Below are 24,990 nucleotides of genomic sequence, written 5' to 3'. Positions count from 1 at the left end.
AAATTACTGACTCAAACTGCTTTACTCAATTTCCTTCCCCACTCAAAGACCCCTTTTAAAGATTAGCTTCAGACAGCAGTGGGAATCGAACCCCAATCACTGATCACTGTAAAGTGAGGCACTAACTGCTACACTACCGTGCTGCTCTTCCGTCCACCCCACCCAATATCATATTTGAGACCAGCGAATTTACCCAGCCAGAATTGACCTGGCTGGGTGAAGAGAACCACAGAATCCTATTATTACAGCTGTCTTACTATAATTATACAGGGATTTAGGGAGATCACACTTGGAGCTTTGTGTGTAGTTTTTTTCTGAAGGGAAAGACATTGTAGCCATAGAGGGAATACAACAAAGGTTGACTAGATGAATTCCTGCGATAGCAGAGCTGCTGCAACTGGAGGGATTGGGGTGACTAAGCCTATATTCATGGAGTTTAGAAAAATGAGAAAAGATGTATTAAACTGGATCAGCATATACGTGGATGATAGGGGTGTAGCGGCAGCAAGAAAAGCTATCAAAGCTTGCAGAGGGATCTGGAACAGCTGGGGAAAAATGGGCTGAACAGTTGCAGATGAAATTGCAGGAGAATAAAGGGAGATTTGATAGAAATGTACAAAATTATGAAGGGTATGTTCAAAGTTCAAAGAAAATTTATTATCAAAGTGCATATGTCACCATATACAAGCCTGAGATTCTTTTTTTTTCAGGCATTCACAGAAATTGCAAAGAAACAACGAAAACATGCAAAATGATGATAATAAATAAATAAGCAATAAAGAGTCCTTGAAAGTGAATCCATCGGTCGTGAGAATAGCTCAGGGTTGGGATGAGTGAAGTTATCCTCTCTGGTTCAAGGGCATGATTGTTGAGGGATAATATCTGTTCCTGAACCTGGTGGTATGGTTCCTGAGGCTCTTGTACCTCCTTCCTGATGGTAGCGGAGAGAAGAGAGCATGGCCTGGGTGGTGGGGGTTCTTGATGGTAGGTGCTGCTTTCCTGCGGCAGTGCGCGGTGTAGATGAGTTTAGTGGTGGGGAAAGCTTTACCCATGATGGACTGGGCTTGTGCACTGGCCCTCTTCACATATTATCCACCAATGAAGATTGGCTCGTGGACATCCAGTTTCCTCCTCCTGAAGTTAATAATCAGCTCCTTGGTCTTGTTGACATTGAATGAGAGTTTGTTGTTGTGACAGCACTCAGCCTAATTTTCTGTCTTTCTCCTATATCCTGATTCATCACCACCTTTGATTCAGCCAATGATAGTGCTGTCATCAACAAACTTATATATGCATTGGAGTCGCACTTAGCTACACAGTCACAAGTGTAAAGTGAATAGAGCAGGGGACTAAGCACACAGCCTTGTGGTGCCCTTGTGGTGCTGGGGATTGTGGAGGAGATGTTGTTGACAATCCAGATTGACTGGGGTCTGCAACTGAGAAAATTGAGAATCAAGTTGCACAAGGAAGTATTAAGGCCAAGGTTGGAGCTTATTGATTAGTTTTGATGAGCTGATGGTATTGAATGCTGAGTATAAAAAGAGTTAACACAAGCAGGTTCGTCTCACTGAGGTTGGGTGAAACTACTGTAGGACTAGAGGTCATGGGGGAAAGGTGAAATATTTAAGGGGAACCCAAGGGGGGATTCTTCACTGAGAGGGTGATGCAAATATGGAACAAGGTGCCAATGGAAGTAATGGATGTGGGTTCAATTGCAACACTTAAGAGAAGCTGAGATAAGTACATGGATGGAAAGGGTATGGATATCTATGGTCCAGGAATGGGTCGATGTGACTAGGAAAAATAGCAGTTTGGCACAGACTAGATGGGCCAAAGGGCCTGATTTCCTGCTTTTAGAAAGGAGGTAGATGGAAAGTGTCATAAAACACAGGGGAGACCAGGAATGTCGTATTGAGATAGTGGTTGTACTGGGATTGAAATGAATCGTGGAACAGACTCAGGTGGCAAGATTTTTCTGTGGAAGGATGAGGGCGTGAGGAATGTATGAGGTATAATCATTGCAACTAGTGTCAGAGACAAGTAGCCTCACTTTAATGCCACTTATTCTGGATGACACATTGCTATCACCGAAGTAAAAGTTGACTTAACAGAACAAATGTTAGAAGCCACCTCAGGAATGCCACAATCACATCACCTTACTGGCTCAACAGTCAGCAGTCCTGATTGCTGTCCCCGCCAAAATGGCTCTTGCAAAGCAACCTAGCAACTCCACAAAGAGAAATGTCTTCACAGGACTTTGTTGGCAGACCACCAGGTACCAGCTGTACCATTTACTGCAAAAATAGCTGCAACCTCTGTCCTGTGCAAAGCCGACACACCCACACGGAGGAAGGGCACTCCATAAAATGCACAACTAACACTGACCTGGACTAGCATCTCCCCAACCCATGACTGCTACCTCCAAGAAGGATAGCTCAGACTCAGCAGAAAGCAGCTGATTGGGCAATTGAGGTCAGGTGACCAAGCAGTTTGATTGGGCAATCGAAAATCGAAAAGCTCAAACAAACCAAAAGAGGGGTAGCTCAAGCAGAGCGGCCAGTGAGTGAGTGAGCCAGTGAAGGAGTGGAGCTTCGAGGCTTTGGCTTGAGAGGCTTTGGCGAGAAGAGGCGGAGGACGAGCTTGCTCCCAATGAGGTAAGGCCAGGTAAGTTTCTTTAATTAATTTAATTAACTTAGGAGTTGGTAATGGAGGCAGTAGATAGGGCAGTCCAGTGCTCCGATAGTAAGTTGTGGGAAGTCAGGGATAGCACAATTGTCTCTGATGACTACACCTGTGAAAGGTGCATCCAGCTGCAACTCCTGTTAAACCGAGTTAGGGAACTGGAGCTGGAGCTGGATGAACTTTGGACCATTTGGGAGTCGGAGGCAGTAATAGATCAGAGTTTCAGGGAGACAGTCAGCCCTAAAACTCAGGAGACAGGTAGCTGGGTGACTGTCAGGAGAGGAAAGGGGAATAGACAGAATGAGCAGAGCACCCATGTGGCCGTTCCCATCAACAATAGGTATACTGTTTTGGATACTGTTAGTGTGGTTGACCTACCAGGGACAAGTTGTAGTAGTCGCGTCTCTGGCACCGAGACTGGACCCTCAGCTCAGAAAGGAAGGAGGGAAAAGAGGGGAGCAGTAGTGATAGGGGATTCGATAGTTAGCGGGACAGATAAGAGGTTCTGTGGAAGAGATCGAGAATCCCGGATGGTCTGTTGCCTCCCTGGTGCCAGGGTCCGCGATATCTCGGATCGAGTTCTCGGTATTCTCAGGAGAGGGTGAGCAGCCAGATGTCGTGGTCCACGTGGGGACCAATGACATAGATAGGAGTAGGGATGAGGTCCTGAAGAAGGAATATAGGGAGTTAGGAAAGAAGTTAAAAAGCAGGACCTCAAGGGTGGCAATCTCGGGATTGCTGCCTGTGCCACGAGACAGAGAGGGTAGGAACAGGAAGTTATGGCAGATGAATGCATGGCTGAAGAGTTGGTGCAGGGGGCAGGGGTTCAGATTTCTGGATCATTGGGATCTCTTCTGGGGAGGGTCTGACCTGTACAAAAAGGACGGGCTGCACCCGAACTGGAAAGGGACTAATATCCCGGCGGGCACATTTACTAGAGCTGTTGGAGAGGGTTTAAATTAGTTTGGCGGGAGGGTGGGAATCAGAATGTGAGTGCAGAGATTAGGGTAGAGGACAAGGGCATGATGCTGTGTGTTCTGAGTTGGTGAGGAAGGACAGGCAGGGGACAAAACATAAATGTAGCCAGTTAGAGGGGTTGAAATGTATCTATTTCAATGCTAGGAGTATTCGGAATAAAGGGAATGGACTTAGAGCAGGGATCAGTATGTGAAACTACATTGTTGTGGTTGTTACTGAAACTTGGCTGGAGGAAGTGCAGGATTGGCTGATGCAGGTACCGGGGTTTAGGTGTTTTAAGAGGAATAGGATGGGAGGTAGAAAAGTAGTGGGGGGGGGGGGAGTAGCATTACGGCTATAGAAAGGGAGGACACTGCAGAGGGAGTGTCCACTGAGTCGGTGTGGGTGGAAGTCAGAAACAGGAAGGGATCAATCACTGTGCTGGGAGTAGTCTATAGGCCCCCAAATAGCCCTCGGGACACCGAGGAGCAGACATGCAGGCAGATTTTAGAATGGTGCAGGAAATACAGGGTTGTAGTTATGGGTGATTTCAACTTCCCTCATATTGACTGGCACCTCTTGCCTGCAAGGGGAATAGATGGGGCTGAATTTGTCAGGAGTGTTCAAGAATGATTCCTGACACAGTATGTGGATCGGCCGACGAGAGGAGAAGCCATACTGGATCTAGTTCTGGGTAATGAACCTGGTCAGGTGGCAGACCTCTTCATGGGGGAGCATTTCGGTGAGAGTGACCACAACTCCCTTACTTCAGCATAGCAATGGAAAAGGATAAAATCAGACAAAATGGGAAAGTGCTTAACTGGGGAAGGGCTAACTATAAAGGGATGAGGCAGGAACTAGTGAGAGTAAATTGGAAACAGATGTTCAAGGGTGAAAGCACAGAAGTAATGTGGAGGAAGTATAGGGACTTCTTGTGCTGGGTTCAGGATAGGTTTGTCCCACTGAGACAAGGAAAAAAATGGTAGGAAAAGGGAACTGTGGCTGATGAAACACGTGAGGCAACTCGTTAAGAGGAAGAAGGAAGCATATGTTAGATATAAGAGGCAGGAAGCAGGAGGGGCTCATGAGAAATATAGGGCAGCCAGGAAGGAGCTTTAAAAAAGGACTTAAGAGAACTTGAAGGGGGCATGAGAGGGCCTTGGCATGTAGGATTAAGGAGAACCCCAAGGCGTTCTATGCGTATGTGAAGAACAGAAGGATGACAAGAATGAAGGTGGGGCCGCTAAAGGATAAAGAAGGCAAAATGTGCCTGGAGGCGAAGGAGGTTGGGAAGGTCCTAAATGAATACTTTGCTTCAGTATTCACAAGTGAAAAGGACCTTGATCAGGGTGAGGTCGAAATAGAACAGGCCTGTGTGCTAGACAATGTGGAGATTAAGGAAGAAGTGTTGGATCTTCTTAAAAACATCAAGATTGATAAATCCCCAGGACCGGACGTGATATACCCCAGGTTGCTGTGGGAAGTGAGAGAAGAGATCGCTGGAGTAGTAGCTATGATCTTTGAATCCTCTTTGGCTGCAGGGAAGGTGCCAGAGGATTGGAGAATGGCAAATGTAGTTTAAAAAAGGTAATAGGGAGAATCCTGGGAACTATAGTCTTACGTCGGTGGTCTGCAAACTATTGGAAAGGATTCTTAAGGATAGGATCTAGAAGCAATTGGAGAAGTACAGTCTACTCAAGGATAGTCAACATGGCTTTGTGAAGGGAAGGTCGTGCCTCACGAGCCTAATTGAGTTTATTGAAGAGGTAACAAAAGAAATTGATGAGGGTAGGGTGGTAGATGTGGTCTACATGGGTATTAGCAAGGCATTTAACAAGGTCCCTCACGAGAGACTCATGCAGAAAGTCATGAGGCATGGGATCAGTGGAACCTTGGCTGTTTGGATAAAAAATTGGCTTACAGGAAGAAAGCAAAGGGTAGTAGTGGAAGGATATATATACACACACACACACATATGTGTGTGTGTGTGTGTGTGTGTGTGTGTGTGTGTGTGTGTGTGTGTGCGTGTGTGTGTGTGGTTATATAGGAAAGTATTCTGTCTGGAGGTGGGTGTCTAGTGGAGTGCCGCAAGGATCTGTCCTGGGACCCCTGCTCTTTGTGATTTTTATAAATGACCTGGATGAAGAGGTGGAAGGATGGGTGAGTAAGTTTGAGGATGACACGAAGATTGGAGGAGTTGTGGATGGAGCTGTAGGTTGTCAAAGGTTACAAGAGGATATAAACAGGATGCAGAATTGGGCAGAAAAGTGGCTGATGGAGTTCAATCCGGATAAGCGTGAGGTGATGCATTTTGGAAGGACAAACCAGAAGGCTGAGTACAGGGTTAATGGTCGGTTACTTAAGAGTGTGGATGACCAGAGGGAGCTTGGGGTTCAAATCCATACATCCCTCAAGGTCGCTGCACAGGTTGATAGGATAGTTAAGAAGGCCTGTGGGATGCTAGGTTTCATTAATAGGGGGATTGAGTTCAAGAGTAGAGAGGTCATGTTGCAACTCTACAAAACTCTGGTGAGACCACACTTAGAGTATTGTGTTCAGTTCTGGTCACCTCATTATAGGAAGGATGTGGAACCTATGGAGAGGGTGCAGAGGAGATTTACCAGGATGTTGCCTGGATTGGAAAACAAGTCTAATGAGGCAAGGTTAGCAGAGCTGGAGCTTTTTTCTTTGGAGCGTAGAAGGATGAGAGGGGACTTGATAGAGGTCTACAAGATTATGAGAGACATAGATAGGGTGGATAGCCAGTACCTGTTTCCCAGGGCACGAATAGCAAACACCAGAGGGCATATGTACAAAGTTAAGGGAGGGAAGCTTAGGGGAGACATCAGGAGTAAGTGTTTTACACAGAGGGTTGTAGGTGCCTGGAATGACCTGCCAGGGATGGTGGTGGAGGCTAAAACATTAGGGGTATTTAAGAGCCTCTTGGACAAGCACATGGATGAAAGAAAAATAGAGGGTTACGGGGTAGTGTGGGTTTAATACTTATTTTTTAAGGAATATATGGGTCGGCACAACATCGAAGGCCAAAAGCCTGTACTGCGCTGTAGTATTCTAGTGTCTAGTGTCTAGATAAGGACCGCATCCACTGAAACACCGCTAGAACATAGAGCATAGAACAGCACTGCACAGGAACAGGGCCTTTCTTTGGCCCACAATGTTGTGCCAAACCAAATAAACTAGGAATCAAATGACCAACTAAACCAATCCCTTATGCCTACAAAATGTCCATGTCCTCCATTTCCCTCACATTCATGTGCCTACCTAAATGTCTCTTAAAAGTCCCTAATATACCTACCTCTACCACCACAATCCCAGCTAGTACATTCTAGGCACCCATCACTCTCTGTGTAAAAAAACTTGCCTCTAACATCGCCTTTAAGTTACCCTCTCTCACCTAAATGCATGCCTTATAGGTTCTCCTCCAAGTCACAGGCTATTCTACGTTAGAAATATATCACCGATCCATCATTGTTTCTGTGTCCAAATACTACCCAACCTACCCAAAAGCTCTGTAAGAGTACTTTCTCCAAAGAGCCCTATAGGGTGAAGGTGTTCACTGCCATCTTCTCAAACTAGGGATGGGGAATAAATGCTGGCACTGCTGACAACGCACAGATCCAGGAACATGAATGAAGGAAAAGTGGATTGATATTTGATTCATGTATTCCTTTTCAACTCTTTTGAGTATAGGCATACAGGACAAAAACTCATCTAAAGGATAGTACATCCAACAGTGCGGTAGTCCCGCAGTACTGCATTGAAGTATTGACTTAATTTCTGGTTGAAATGTTGTCTTTTTATCTTTCCACATATGCTGCCTGCCCTGCTAAATCTTCCTAGCATTTTCTAGTTGTGTTTCAGGTTTCCAGTTTCTGCAGTATTTTTATTTTTATTTATTGAACCAATAAACTCAGGAAGAACATACAACAGAGAATACTACAGCCATAGTTTGGCCCTTCAGCCCATGATGTTATGCTGACCTTTTAACCTACCCTACTCTTTCCACTTTCATAGCCTTCTATTTTTCTATCATCCATGTGCCTATCCAAGAATTTCTTAAATGTCCCTAATGTATCTACCATCACTGCTGGCAGGGTGTTCCATACCCTCGAGGCCTCTTATCATCTTGTGTAGTACACCTTTCTAAACCTCCTAAATGGAAGGTGAGAATCTAAATAATGCAATGGTAGAACAGGAAATAAAGTTATTCATTCCTTGGAGGAACATGGTTCCTAACGGTGATGGAATGGGCACTAACTTAAAGGAGATAAAAACAACAATGCGTTGAAATTCGATTTCGACCTTGCGATAGCACTCATGACTGTATGTTAAGTTTACACAAAGTTTCATCATAAATGACACTGTTGCATTAATCATTTGCTGGGAATGTAAAATGCCGGCAGAAATAATTGTTTATCTGGAGAGCAATGAGGTCAGATTAGACTGGGTTCCGACAATGCCATGGAACTGCAACTTACATTTATCTAATTTGCAGCTGTTAGTCGTACACATGCATGAGATTTTCAGACAATGCATAACTCATTGGGAGCTGGTTTTAGAGCCACCATAATTAGTAGACAATACAAATTTAGCCCAACCAGGAAGATTTCAAAGCATTCTTCAGGCACCACTTCAATGAACCATTCTCAAATCGGCTGAGAGCTTTTTTCGCATTACAGCTGGAGTTTATTTTTGGGATCAGGTTTACTATCACTGACGTACATCAGGGAATTTGTTGTTTCACAGCAGCACTACAGTGCAATACATAAAAAAGTAATATGAGCTACGACACAAAATCCAATATATGAAACGGAGAGAGAACAAGATAGTGAGGTAGTGTTTATGGACTCATGGGCCACTCAGGAAATCTGATGGCAGAAGGGAAGATGTAAAATGTTGAGAGTATGTCTTCAGGTTCCTGTACCTCCTCCCTAATGGTAGTAATGAGACGAGGGCATGTCCTGGATGGTGACGGTCCTTAATGATGGATGCAGCCTTCCTCAGACACGGCCTTTGAAGAGGTCCTCGGTGGTGAGGAAGCTAATTCCCATGATGGAGCTAATATTGCAACTAGTTAGAACACTGTCCATTGTACATCTATAGAGATTTGTTGGTACACTAAATCTCCTCAAACTCCTACTGAGATACAGCTGCTGGTGTTTCTTCTTCACGATTGCATCAATATGTTGGGTGCAGGATGGATCCTCTAAGATATTGGTGCCCAGGAACTCGAAGCTGCTCACCCTTTTCTCTGCTGACCCCTTGGTGAGGACTGATGTGTGTTCTCCTGACTTCCCCTTCCTGAAGTCCACAGTCAATTCATTGTTTGTACTGACATTGAGTGCAAGCCTCTTGCTGTGACACCACTCAGCCAGGCAATCTGTCTCACTCCTGTACATCTCCTCGTCACCATTTGAGACTCAGCCAACAACAGTTGAGCCATCGCCTAATTTATAGATCTGTTTGAGCTGTGCCATTTTGTTCTGTTCCATGCATTACAAGAACTATGCAAGAGGGTTTAAACCAGTATGGATGCGGAGTTGCATTGAATCCAAATTATGGATACGTCAAAGCTGTAGAGGGGTTTTAAAAGAGACTTAACAAAATCTTAATGGACAAGAAAGACTTGTTTTCTTCACTTTAAGGATGTAAGTGTTGCTGACTTTGTAGGCATGCAATGCCCATTGTTAACTGCCTATCAACTGAAAGTCCTGCTTAACCATTTCATGGGGAATATTCAGTCAGATGTTTGGGTAATATTGACCAGACCAGGCAGGAACAGCAGATTGACTTCATTCTGGGTTATTACGGAAGCAGGAAGGTGTTTATAGCAAGTCAGTGGTTTTCTCCTCAAGGACTCTGATACTATTAATTTTCTTATCCAGGATTAATTTTATGAACTGACTTCAAATCACCAAGTTGCTTTGCAAGAGTTCATATTCATACCTTCTATTTTTGGTGAAAGTCTTTGATTACTCCTGCGTTTAATGTGTCAAGCGAAAAGATGTCACCTCCATTCAATAAATCGGGGTTACTGGTTACATAGTCTGTTCAACATATCAGGGTGAATCGATGCCTGTTATATTCAATGTTTTGCATTGACAAGGTGACAAGTCCATTCATTAATAGCTGAGAAGGTATCAGGGCACTGGCTGCCCACTCCATTCACTGTGTCAGAATGACCTGATGCCCACTCCATTCAATGTGCCAGAATGACCTGGTGCCCACTCCATTCACTGTGTCAGAATGACCTGCTTCCCTACTTCATTCAATCTTTCAGAATGACCTGGTGCCCACTCCATTCAATCTCCCAGAATGACCTGGTACCCACTCCATTCAATGTGTCAGAATGACCTGGTGCCCACTTCATTCACTGTGTCAGAATGACCTGGTGCCCACTCCATTCACAGTGTCAGAATGACCAGGTTGCCTATTCCATTCAATGTGTCAGAATGACCTGGTGCCCACTCCATTCACTGTGACAGAATGACCTGGTGCCCACTCCATTCACTGTCTGAGAATGAACTGGTGCCCACTCCATTCAATGAGTCAGAATGATCTGGTGCCCACTCCATTCACTGTGTCAGAATGAACTGGTGCCCACTCCATTCAATGTGTCAGAATGACCTGGTTGCCCACTCCATTCAAAGTGTCAGAATGACCTGGTGCCCACTCCATTCAATGTGTCAGAATGACCTGGTGCCCACTCCATTCAATCTGTAGGAATGATTGGTGCCCACTCCATTCAGTCTGTCAGAATAACCTATTGCCCACTCCATCAACTGTGTCAGAATAACCTGGTGCCCACTCCATTCACTGTGTCAGTATGACCAGGCGCCCACTCCATTCAATGAATCAGAATGACCTGGTGCCCACTCCATTCAATGTGTCAGAATGACCTGGTGCACACTCCATTCACAGTGTCAGAATGACCTGGTGCCCACTCCATTCAATGTGTCAGAATGAACTGGTGCCCACTCCATTCACTGTGGCAGAATGCCCTGGTTGCCCACTCCATTCAATGTGTCATAATGTCCTGGTGCCCACTACATTCAATGTGTCAGAATGACCTGGTTGCCCACTCCATTCAAAGTGTCAGAATGACCTGGTGCCCATTCCATTCAATGTGTCAGAATGACCTGCTGCCCAGTACATTCAATGTGTCAGAATGACCTGCTGCCCACTCCATTCACTGTGTAGGATTGACCTGGTGCCCACTCCATTCAATGTGTCAGAATGACCTGGTGCCCACTCCATTCAATGTATCAGTATGACCTGGTGCCCACTCCATTCACTCTGTCAGAATGACCTGGTGCGCACTCCACACACTGTGTCAGAATGACCTGGTTGCCCACTCCTTTCAATCAGTCAGAATGACCTGGTGCCCACTCCATTCCATCAGTCAGAATGACCTGGTGCCCATTCCATTCAATGTGTCAGAATGACCTGCTGCCCAGTACATTCAATGTGTCAGAATGACCTGGTTGCCTACTCCATTCAATCTGTCAGTATGAACTGGTGCCCACTCCATTCACTGTGTCAGAATGACCAGGTGCCCACACCAATCACTGTGTCAGAATGACCTGGTGCCCACAACATTCACTGTGTCAGAATGACCTGGTTACGTACTCCATTCAACGTGTCAGAATGCCCTGGTGCCCACTCCATTCACTGTGTCAGAATGACCCGGTGCCCACTCATTTCATTGTGTAAGAATGACCTGGTTGCCTACTCCATTCAATGTGTCAGAATGACCTGGTGCCCACTCCATTCACTCTGTCAGAATGACTTGGTGCGCACTCCACTCACTGTGTCAGAATGACCTGGTTGCCCACTCCTTTCAATCAGTCAGAATGAACTGGTGCCCTCTCCATTCACTGCGTCAGAATGACCTGGTACCCACTCCATTCACTGTGTCAGAATGACCTGGTGCCCACTCCATTCCATGAGTCAGAATGATCTGGTGCCCACTCCATTCAATGTGTAGGAATGACCTGGTGCCCACTCCATTCACTGTGTCAGAATAACCTGGTGCCCACTCCATTCCCTGTGTCAGAATGACCTGGTGCCCACTCCATTCACTGAGTCAGAATGACCTGGGACCCACTCCATTCAATGTTTCAGAATGACCTGGTACCCACTCTATTCAATGTGTCAAAATGACCTGGTGCCACTCCATTGAATGTATCAGAATGAACTGGTGCCCACTCCATTCACTGTGGCAGAATGACCTGGTTGCCCACTCCATTCAATGTGTCATAATGTCCTGGTGCCCACTACATTCAATGTGTCAGAATGAACTGGTTGCCCACTCCATTCAAAGTGTCAGAATGACCTGGTTGCCTACTCCATTCAATGTGTCAGAATGACCTGCTGCCCACTACATTAAATGTGTCAGAATGAGCTGGTGCCCACTCCATTCACTCTGTCAAAATGACCTGGTGCGCACTCCACTCACTGTGTCAGAATGACCTGGTTGCCCATTCCTTTCAATCAGTCAGAATGAACTGGTGCCCTCTCCATTCACTGCGTCAGAATGACCTGGTACCCACTCCATTCACTGTGTCAGAATGACCTGGTGCCCACTCCATTCCATGAGACAGAATGATCTGGTGCCCACTCCATTCACTGTGTCAGAATGAACAGGTGCCCACTCAATTCAATGTATCAGAATGACCTGGTTGCCCACTCCATTCAAAGTGTCAGAATGACCTGGTGCCCACTCCATTCAAAGTGTAGGAATGACCTGGTGCCCACTCCATTCACTGTGTCAGAATAACCTATTGCCCAGTCCATTAACTGTGTCAGAATAACCTGGTGCCCACTCCATTCACTGTGTCAGAATGACCTAGTGCCCACTCCATTCACTGTGTCAGAATGACCTGGGGCCCACTCCATTCAATGTTTCAGACTGACCTGGTACCCACTCTATTCAATGTGTCAAAATGACCTGGTGCCCACTCCATTGAATGTATCAGAATGAACTGGTGCCCACTCCATTCACTGTGGCAGAATGACCTGGTTGCCCACTCCATTCAATGTGTCATAATGTCCTGGTGCCCACTACATTCAATGTGTCAGAATGAACTGGTTACCCACTCCATTCAAAGTGTCAGAATGACCTGGTGCCCATTCCATTCAATGTTTCAGAATGACCTACTGCCCACTACATTCAATGTGTCAGAATGACCTGGTTGCCTACTCCATTCAATGTGTCAGAATGCCCTGGTGCCCACTCCATACAATGTGTCAGTATAAGCTGGTGCCCACTCCATTCACTGTGTCAGAATTACCTGATGCCCACTCCATTCACAGTGTCAGAATGACCTGGTTGCCTATTCCATTCAATGTGTCAGAATGACCTGGTGCCCACTCCATTCACTGTGACAGAATGACCTGGTGCCCACTCCATTCACTGTCTCAGAATGACCTGGTGCCCACTCCATTCAATGAGTCAAAATGATCAGGTGCCCACTCCATTCACTGTGTCATAATGAACTGGTGCACACTCCATTCAATGCGTCAGAATGACCTGGTTGCCCACTCCATTCACTGTGTCAGAATGACCAGGTGCGCACACCAATCACTGTGTCAGAATGACCTGGTGCCCACTCCATTCACTGCGTCAGAATGACCTGCCTACCTACGCCATTCAATGTGTCAGAATGTCCTGGTGCCCAATCCATTCACTGTGTCAGAATGACCTGGTGCCCACTCCTTTCATTGTGTAAGAATGACCTGGTTGCCTACTCCATTCAATGTGTCAGAATGACCAGGTGCCCACTCCATTCACTCTGTCAGAATGACCTGGTGCGCACTCCATTCACTCTGTCAGAATGACCTGGTTGCCAACTCCTTTCAATCAGTCAGAATGAACTGGTGCCCTCTCCATCACTGCGTTTGAATGACCTGGTGCCCACTCCATTAAATGTATCAGAATGAACAGGTGCCCACTCTATTCAATGTGTCAGAATGACATGGTGCCCACTCCATTCACTGTGTCAGAATGAGCTGGTGCCCACTCCATTCCATGAGTCAGAATGATCTGGTGCCCACTCCATTCAATGTGTCAGAATGAACTGGTGCCCACTCAATTCAATGTATGAGAATGACCTGTTTGCCCACTCCATTCAAAGTGTCAGAATGACCTGGTGCCCACTACATTCAATCTGTCAGAATGATCTGGTGCCCACTCCATTCACTGTGTCAGAATAACCTATTGCCCACTCCATTAACTGTGTCAGCATAACCTGGTGCCCACTCCATTCACTGTGTCAGAATGACCTGGGGCCCACTCTATTCACTGTGTCAGTATGACCAGGCGCCCACTCCATTCAATGAGTCAGAAAGACCTGGCGCCCACTCCATTCAATGTGTCAGAATGACCTGCTGCACACTCCATTCACAGTGTCAGAATGACCTGGTGCCCACTCCATTCAATGTGTCAGAATGAACTTGGGCCCACTCCATTCACTGTGGCAGAATGCCCTGGTTGCCCACTCCATTCAATGTGTCATAATGTCCTGGTGCCCACTACATTCAATGTGTCAGAATGAACTGGTTACCCACTCCATTCAAAGTGTCAGAATGACCTGGTGCCCATTCCATTCAATGTTTCAGAATGACCTACTGCCCACTACATTCAATGTGTCAGAATGACCTGGTTGCCTACTCCATTCAATGTGTCAGAATGCCCTGGTGCCCACTCCATACAATGTGTCAGTATAAGCTGGTGCCCACTCCATTCACTGTGTCAGAATTACCTGATGCCCACTCCATTCACAGTGTCAGAATGACCTGGTTGCCTATTCCATTCAATGTGTCAGAATGACCTGGTGCCCACTCCATTCACTGTGACAGAATGACCTGGTGCCCACTCCATTCACTGTCTCAGAATGACCTGGTGCCCACTCCATTCAATGAGTCAGAATGTTCTGGTGCCCACTCCATTCACTGTGTCATAATGAACTGGTGCACACTCCATTCAATGCGTCAGAATGACCTGGTTGCCCACTCCATTCACTGTGTCAAAATGACCAGGTGCGCACACCAATCACTGTGTCAGAATGACCTGGTGCCCACTCCATTCACTGTGTCAGAATGACCTGGCTACCTACGCCATTCAATGTGTCAGAATGTCCTGGTGCCCACTCCATTAACTGTGTCAGCATAACCTGGTGCCCACTCCATTCACTGTGTCAGAATGACCTGGGGCCCACTCTATTCACTGTGTCAGTATGACCAGGCGCCCACTCCATTCAATGAGTCAGAAAGACCTGGCGCCCACTCCATTCAATGTGTCAGAATGACCTGCTGCACACTCCATTCACAGTGTCAGAATGACCTGGTGCCCACTCCATTCAATGTGTCAGAATGAACTTGGGCCCACTCCATTCACTGTGGCAGAATGCCCTGGTTGCCCACTCCATTCAATGTGTCATAATGTCCTGGTGCCCACTACATTCAATGTGTCAGAATGACCTGGTTGCCCACTCCATTCAAAGTGTCAGAATGACCTGGTGCCCATTCCATTCAATGTGTCAGAATGACCTGCTGCCCAGTACATTCAATGTGTCAGAATGACCTGCTGCCCACTCCATTCACTGTGTAGGATTGACCTGGTGCCCACTCCATTCAATGTGTCAGAATGACCTGGTGCCCACTCCATTCAATGTGTCAGTATGACCTGGTGCCCACTCCATTCACTCTGTCAGAATGACCTGGTGCGCACTCCACACACTGTGTCAGAATGACCTGGTTGCCCACTCCTTTCAATCAGTCAGAATGAACTGGTGCCCTCTCCATTCACTGCATCAGAATAACCTGGTACCCACTCCATTCACTGTGTCAGAATGACCTGGTGCCCACTCCATTCCATGAGTCAGAATGACCTGGTGCCAATTCCATTCAATGTGTCAGAATGACCTGCTGCCCAGTACATTCAATGTGTCAGAATGACCTGGTTGCCAACTCCATTCAATCTGTCAGAATGAACTGGTGCCCACTCCATTCACTGTGTCAGAATGACCAGGTGCCCACATCAATCACTGTGTCAGAATGACCTGGTGCCCACTACATTCACTGTGTCAGAATGACCTGGATACGTACTCCATTCAACGTGTCAGAATGCCCTGGTGCCCACTCCATTCACTGTGTCAGAATGACCTGGTGCCCACTCATTTCATTGTGTAAGAATGACCTGGTTGCCTACTCCATTCAATATGTCAGAATGACCTGGTGCCCACTCCATTCACTCTGTCAGAATGACTTGGTGCGCACTCCACTCACTGTGTCAGAATGACCTGGTTGCCCACTCCTTTCAATCAGTCAGAATGAACTGGTGCCCTCTCCATTCACTGCGTCAGAATGACCTGGTACCCACTCCATTCACTGTGTCAGAATGACCTGGTGCCCACTCCATTCCAGGAGTCAGAATGACCTGGTGCCAATTCCATTCAATGTGTCAGAATGACCTGCTGCCCAGTACATTCAATGTGTCAGAATGACCTGGTTGCCAACTCCATTCAATCTGTCAGAATGAACTGGTGCCCACTCCATTCAAAGTGTCAGAATGACCTGGTGCCCACTCCACTCACTGTGTCAGAATGACCTGGGACCCACTCCATTCACTGTGTCAGAATGTTCTGGTGCCCACTCCATTCACTGTGTCAGAATGACCTAGTGCGCACACCAATCACTGTGTCAGAATGACATGGTGCCCACTCCATTCACTGTGTCAGAATGACCTGGCTACCTACTCCATTCAATGTGTCAGAATGTCCTGGTGCCCAATCCATTCACTGTGTCAGAATGACCTGGTGCCCACTCCTTTCATTGTGTAAGAATGACCTGGTTGCCTACTCCATTCAATGTGTCAGAATGACCAGGTGCCCACTCCATTCACTCTGTCAGAATGACCTGGTGCGCACTCCATTCACTCTGTCAGAATGACCTGGTTGCCAACTCCTTTCAATCAGTCAGAATGAACTGGTGCCCTCTCCATTCACTGCGTTTGAATGACCTGGTGCCCACTCCATTAAATGTGTCAGAATGAACAGGTGCCCACTCTATTCAATGTGTCAGAATGACATGGTGCCCACTCCATTCACTGTGTCAGAATGAGCAGGTGCCCACTCCATTCCATGAGTCAGAATGATCTGGTGCCCACTCCATTCAATGTGTCAGAATGAACTGGTGCCCACTCAATTCAATGTATGAGAATGACCTGTTTGCCCACTCCATTCAAAGTGTCAGAATGACCTGGTGCCCACTACATTCAATCTGTCAGAATGACCTGGTGCCCACTCCATTCACTGTGTCAGAATAACCTATTGCCCACTCCATTAACTGTGTCGGCATAACCTGGTGCCCACTCCATTCATTGTGTCAGAATGACCTGGGGCCCACTCCATTCACTGTGTCAGTATGACCAGGCGCCCACTCCATTCAATGAGTCAGAATGACCTGGTGCCCACTCCATTCAATGTGTCAGAATGACCTGGTGCACACTCCATTCACAGTGTCAGAATGACCTGGTGCCCACTCCATTCAATGTGTCAGAATGAACTTGGGCCCACTCCATTCACTGTGGCAGAATGCCCTGGTTGCCCACTCCATTCAATGTGTCATAATGTCCTGGTGCCCACTACATTCAATGTGTCAGAATGACCTGGTTGCCCACTCCATTCAAAGTGTCAGAATGACCTGGTGCCCATTCCATTCAATGTGTCAGAATGACCTGCTGCCCAGTACATTCAATGTGTCAGAATGACCTGCTGCCCACTCCATTCACTGTGTAGGATTGACCTGGTGCCCACTCCATTCAATGTGTCAGAATGACCTGGTGCCCACTCCATTCAATGTGTCAGTATGACCTGGTGCCCACTCCATTCACTCTGTCAGAATGACCTGGTGAGCACTCCACACACTGTGTCAGAATGACCTGGTTGCCCACTCCTTTCAATCAGTCAGAATGAACTGGTGCCCTCTCCATTCACTGCGTCAGAATGACCTGGTACCCACTCCATTCACTGTGTCAGAATGACCTGGTGCCCACTCCATTCCATGAGTCAGAATGACCTGGTGCCAATTCCATTCAATGTGTCAGAATGACCTGCTGCCCAGTACATTCAATGTGTCAGAATGACCTGGTTGCCAACTCCACTCAATCTGTCAGAATGAACTGGTGCCCACTCCATTCACTGTGTCAGAATGACCTGGTTACGTACTCCATTCAACGTGTCAGAATGCCCTGGTGCCCACTCCATTCACTGTGTCAGAATGACCTGGTGCCCACTCATTTCATTGTGTAAGAATGACCTGGTTGCCTACTCCATTCAATGTGTCAGAATGACCTGGTGCCCACTCCATTCACTCTGTCAGAATGACTTGGTGCGCACTCCACTCACTGTGTCAGAATGACCTGGTTGCCCACTCCTTTCAATCAGTCAGAATGAACTGGTGCCCTCTCCATTCACTGCGTCAGAATGACTTGGTACCCACTCCATTCACTGTGTCAGAATGACCTGGTGCCCACTCCATTCCATGAGTCAGAATGCTCTGGTGCCCACTCCATTCAATGTGTAGGAATGACCTGGTGCCCACTCCATTCACTGTGTCAGAATAACCTATTGCCCACTCCATTAACTGAGTCAGAATAACTTGGTGCCCACTCCATTCCCTGTGTCAGAATGACCTGGTGCCCACTCCATTCACTGTGACAGAATGACCCGGGACCCACTCCATTCAATGTTTCAGAATGACCTGGTACCCACTCTATTCAATATGTCAAAATGACCTGGTGCCACTCCATTGAATGTATCAGAATGAACTGGTGCCCCCTCCATTCACTGTGGCAGAATGACCTGGTTGCCCACTCCATTCAATGTGTCATAATGTCCTGGTGCCCACTCCATTCAAAGTGTCAGAATGACCTGGTTGCCTACTCCATTCAATGTGTCAGAATGACCTGCTGCCCACTACATTAAATGTGTCAGAATGAGCTGGTGCCCACTCCATTCACTGTGTCAGAATTACCTGGTGCCCACTCCACTCACTGTGTCAGAATGACCTGGTACCCACTCCATTCACTGTGTGAGAATGATCTGGTGCCCACTCTATTCACTGTGTCAGAATGACCAGGTGCGCACACCAATCACTGTGTCAGAATGACATGGTGCCCACTCCATTCACTGTGTCAGAATGACCTGGCTACCTACTCCATTCAATGTGTCAGAATGTCCTGGTGCCCAATCCATTCACTGCGTCAGAATGACCTAGTGCCCACTCCTTTCATTGTGTAAGAATGACCTGGTTGCCTACTCCATTCAATGTGTCAGAATGACCAGGTGCCCACTGCATTCACTCTGTCAGAATGACCTGGTGCGCACTCCATTCACTCTGTCAGAATGACCTGGTTGCCAACTCCTTTCAATCAGTCAGAATGAACTGGTGCCCTCTCCATTCACTGCGTTTGAATGACCTGGTGCCCACTCCATTAAATGTGTCAGAATGAACAGGTGCCCACTCTATTCAATGTGTCAGAATGACATGGTGCCCACTCCATTCACTGTGTCAGAATGAGCTGGTGCCCACTCCATTCCATGAGTCAGAATGATCTGGTGCCCACTCCATTCAATGTGTCAGAATGAACTGGTGCCCACTCAATTCAATGTATGAGAATGACCTGTTTGCCCACTCCATTCAAAGTGTCAGAATGACCTGGTGCCCACTACATTCAATCTGTCAGAATGACCTGGTGCCCACTCCATTCACTGTGTCAGAATAACCTATTGCCCACTCCATTAACTGTGTCAGCATAACCTGGTGCCCACTCCATTCACTGTGTCAGAATGACCTGGGGCCCACTCCATTCACTGTGTCAGTATGACCAGGCGCCCACTCCATTCAATGAGTCAGAATGACCTGGTGCCCACTCCATTCAATGTGTCAGAATGACCTGGTGCACACTCCATTCACAGTGTCAGAATGACCTGGTGCCCACTCCATTCAATGTGTCAGAATGAACTTGGGCCCACTCCATTCACTGTGGCAGAATGCCCTGGTTGCCCACTCCATTCAATGTGTCATAATGACCTGCTGCCCACTACATTAAATGTGTCAGAATGACCAGGTGTGCACACCAATCACTGTGTCAGAATGACATGGTGCCCACTCCATTCACTGTGTCAGAATGACCTGGCTACCTACTCCATTCAATGTGTCAGAATGTCCTGGTGCCCAATCCATTCACTGCGTCAGAATGACCTGGTGCCCACTCCTTTCATTGTGTAAGAATGACCTGGTTGCCTACTCCATTCAATGTGTCAGAATGACCAGGTGCCCACTCCATTCACTCTGTCAGAATGACCTGGTGCGCACTCCATTCACTCTGTCAGAATGACCTGGTTGCCAACTCCTTTCAATCAGTCAGAATAAACTGCTGCCCACTACATTCAATCTGTCAGAATGACCTGGTGCCCACTCCATTCACTGTGTCAGAATAACCTATTGCCCACTCCATTAACTGTGTCAGCATAACCTGGTGCCCACTCCATTCACTGTGTCAGAATGACCTGGGGCCCACTCCATTCACTGTGTCAGTATGACCAGGCGCCCACTCCATTCAATGAGTCAGAATGACCTGGTGCCCACTCCATTCAATGTGTCAGAATGACCTGGTGCACACTCCATTCACAGTGTCAGAATGACCTGGTGCCCACTCCATTCAATGTGTCAGAATGAACTTGGGCCCACTCCATTCACTGTGGCAGAATGCCCTGGTTGCCCACTCCATTCAATGTGTCATAATGTCCTGGTGCCCACTACATTCAATGTGTCAGAATGACCTGGTTGCCCACTCCATTCAAAGTGTCAGAATGACCTGGTGCCCATTCCATTCAATGTGTCAGAATGACCTGCTGCCCAGTACATTCAATGTGTCAGAATGACCTGCTGCCCACTCCATTCACTGTGTAGGATTGACCTGGTGCCCACTCCATTCAATGTGTCAGAATGACCTGGTGCCCACTCCATTCAATGTGTCAGTATGACCTGGTGCCCACTCCATTCACTCTGTCAGAATGACCTGGTGAGCACTCCACACACTGTGTCAGAATGACCTGGTTGCCCACTCCTTTCAATCAGTCAGAATGAACTGGTGCCCTCTCCATTCACTGCGTCAGAATGACCTGGTACCCACTCCATTCACTGTGTCAGAATGACCTGGTGCCCACTCCATTCCATGAGTCAGAATGACCTGGTGCCAATTCCATTCAATGTGTCAGAATGACCTGCTGCCCAGTTCATTCAATGTGTCAGAATGACCTGGTTGCCAACTCCATTCAATCTGTCAGAATGAACTGGTGCCCACTCCATTCACTGTGTCAGAATGACCTGGTTACGTACTCCATTCAACGTGTCAGAATGCCCTGGTGCCCACTCCATTCACTGTGTCAGAATGACCTGGTGCCCACTCATTTCATTGTGTAAGAATGACCTGGTTGCCTACTCCATTCAATGTGTCAGAATGACCTGGTGCCCACTCCATTCACTCTGTCAGAATGACTTGGTGCGCACTCCACTCACTGTGTCAGAATGACCTGGTTGCCCACTCCTTTCAATCAGTCAGAATGAACTGGTGCCCTCTCCATTCACTGCGTCAGAATGACCTGGTACCCACTCCATTCACTGTGTCAGAATGACCTGGTGCCCACTCCATTCCATGAGTCAGAATGCACTGGTGCCCACTCCATTCAATGTGTAGGAATGACCTGGTGCCCACTCCATTCACTGTGTCAGAATAACCTATTGCCCACTCCATTAACTGAGTCAGAATAACTTGGTGCCCACTCCATTCCCTGTGTCAGAATGACCTGGTGCCCACTCCATTCACTGTGACAGAATGACCTGGGACCCACTCCATTCAATGTTTCAGAATGACCTGGTACCCACTCTATTCAATATGTCAAAATGACCTGGTGCCACTCCATTGAATGTATCAGAATGAACTGGTGCCCCCTCCATTCACTGTGGCAGAATGACCTGGTTGCCCACTCCATTCAATGTGTCATAATTTCCTGGTGCCCACTCCATTCAAAGTGTCAGAATGACCTGGTTGCCTACTCCATTCAATGTGTCAGAATGACCTGCTGCCCACTACATTAAATGTGTCAGAATGAGCTGGTGCCCACTCCATTCACTGTGTCAGAATTACCTGGTGCCCACTCCACTCACTGTGTCAGAATGACCTGGTACCCACTCCATTCACTGTGTCAGAATGATCTGGTGCCCACTCCATTCACTGTGTCAGAATGACCTGGCTACCTACTCCATTCAATGTGTCAGAATGTCCTGGTGCCCAATCCATTACTGCGTCAGAATAACCTGGTGCCCACTCCTTTCATTGTGTAAGAATGACCTGGTTGCCTACTCCATTCAATGTGTCAGAATGACCAGGTGCCCACTGCATTCACTCTGTCAGAATGACCTGGTGCGCACTCCATTCACTCTGTCAGAATGACCTGGTTGCCAACTCCTTTCAATCAGTCAGAATGAACTGGTGCCCTCTCCATTCACTGCGTTTGAATGACCTGGTGCCCACTCCATTAAATGTGTCAGAATGAACAGGTGCCCACTCTATTCAATGTGTCAGAATGACATGGTGCCCACTCCATTCACTGTGTCAGAATGAGCTGGTGCCCACTCCATTCCATGAGTCGGAATGATCTGGTGCCCACTCCATTCAATGTGTCAGAATGAACTGGTGCCCACTCAATTCAATGTATGAGAATGACCTGTTTGCCCACTCCATTCAAAGAGTCAGAATGACCTGGTGCCCACTACATTCAATCTGTCAGAATGACCTGCTGCCCAGTACATTCAATGTGTCAGAATGACCTGCTGCCCACTCCATTCACTGTGTAGGATTGACCTGGTGCCCACTCCATTCACTGTGTCAGAATGACCTGGGGCCCACTCCATTCACTGTGTCAGTATGACCAGGCGCCCACTCCATTCAATGAGTCAGAATGACCTGGTGCCCACTCCATTCAATGTGTCAGAATGACCTGGTGCACACTCCATTCACAGTGTCAGAATGACCTGGTGCCCACTCCATTCAATGTGTCAGAATGAACTTGGGCCCACTCCATTCACTGTGGCAGAATGCCCTGGTTGCCCACTCCATTCAATGTGTCATAATGTCCTGGTGCCCACTACATTCAATGTGTCAGAATGACCTGGTTGCCCACTCCATTCAAAGTGTCAGAATGACCTGGTGCCCATTCCATTCAATGTGTCAGAATGACCTGCTGCCCAGTACATTCAATGTGTCAGAATGACCTGCTGCCCACTCCATTCACTGTGTAGGATTGACCTGCTGCCCACTCCATTCAATGTGTCAGAATGACCTGGTGCCCACTCCATTCAATGTGTCAGTATGACCTGGTGCCCACTCCATTCACTCTGTCAGAATGACCTGGTGAGCACTCCACACACTGTGTCAGAATGACCTGGTTGCCCACTCCTTTCAATCAGTCAGAATGAACTGGTGCCCTCTCCATTCACTGCGTCAGAATGACCTGGTACCCACTCCATTCACTGTGTCAGAATGACCTGGTGCCCACTCCATTCCATGAGTCAGAATGACCTGGTGCCAATTCCATTCAATGTGTCAGAATGACCTGCTGCCCAGTACATTCAATGTGTCAGAATGACCTGGTTGCCAACTCCATTCAATCTGTCAGAATGAACTGGTGCCCACTCCATTCACTGTGTCAGAATGACCTGGTTACGTACTCCATTCAACGTGTCAGAATGCCCTGGTGCCCACTCCATTCACTGTGTCAGAATGACCTGGTGCCCACTCATTTCATTGTGTAAGAATGACCTGGTTGCCTACTCCATTCAATGTGTCAGAATGACCTGGTGCCCACTCCATTCACTCTGTCAGAATGACTTGGTGCGCACTCCACTCACTGTGTCAGAATGACCTGGTTGCCCACTCCTTTCAATCAGTCAGAATGAACTGGTGCCCTCTCCATTCACTGCGTCAGAATGACCTGGTACTCACTCCATTCACTGTGTCAGAATGACCTGGTGCCCACTCCATTCCATGAGTCAGAATGCACTGGTGCCCACTCCATTCAATGTGTAGGAATGACCTGGTGCCCACTCCATTCACTGTGTCAGAATAACCTATTGCCCACTCCATTAACTGAGTCAGAATAACTTGGTGCCCACTCCATTCCCTGTGTCAGAATGACCTGGTGCCCACTCCATTCACTGTGACAGAATGACCTGGGACCCACTCCATTCAATGTTTCAGAATGACCTGGTACCCACTCTATTCAATATGTCAAAATGACCTGGTGCCACTCCATTGAATGTATCAGAATGAACTGGTGCCCCCTCCATTCACTGTGGCAGAATGACCTGGTTGCCCACTCCATTCAATGTGTCATAATTTCCTGGTGCCCACTCCATTCAAAGTGTCAGAATGACCTGGTTGCCTAGTCCATTCAATGTGTCAGAATGACCTGCTGCCCACTACATTAAATGTGTCAGAATGAGCTGGTGCCCACTCCATTCACTGTGTCAGAATTACCTGGTGCCCACTCCACTCACTGTGTCAGAATGACCTGGTACCCACTCCATTCACTGTGTCAGAATGATCTGGTGCCCACTCCATTCACTGTGTCAGAATGACCAGGTGCGCACACCAATCACTGTGTCAGAATGACATGGTGCCCACTCCATTCACTGTGTCAGAATGACCTGGCTACCTACTCCATTCAATGTGTCAGAATGTCCTGGTGCCCAATCCATTACTGCGTCAGAATGACCTGGTGCCCACTCCTTTCATTGTGTAAGAATGACCTGGTTGCCTACTCCATTCAATGTGTCAGAATGACCAGGTGCCCACTGCATTCACTCTGTCAGAATGACCTGGTGCGCACTCCATTCACTCTGTCAGAATGACCTGGTTGCCAACTCCTTTCAATCAGTCAGAATGAACTGGTGCCCTCTCCATTCACTGCGTTTGAATGACCTGGTGCCCACTCCATTAAATGTGTCAGAATGAACAGGTGCCCACTCTATTCAATGTGTCAGAATGACATGGTGCCCACTCCATTCACTGTGTCAGAATGAGCTGGTGCCCACTCCATTCCATGAGTCAGAATGATCTGGTGCCCACTCCATTCAATGTGTCAGAATGAACTGGTGCCCACTCAATTCAATGTATGAGAATGACCTGTTTGCCCACTCCATTCAAAGAGTCAGAATGACCTGGTGCCCACTACATTCAATCTGTCAGAATGACCTGGTGCC

The sequence above is a fragment of the Mobula birostris genome, chromosome 16 (assembly GCF_030028105.1).
Source record: "Mobula birostris isolate sMobBir1 chromosome 16, sMobBir1.hap1, whole genome shotgun sequence".
Classification (NCBI taxonomy): domain Eukaryota; kingdom Metazoa; phylum Chordata; class Chondrichthyes; order Myliobatiformes; family Myliobatidae; genus Mobula; species Mobula birostris.
This window is presented reverse-complemented; position numbering follows the sequence as displayed.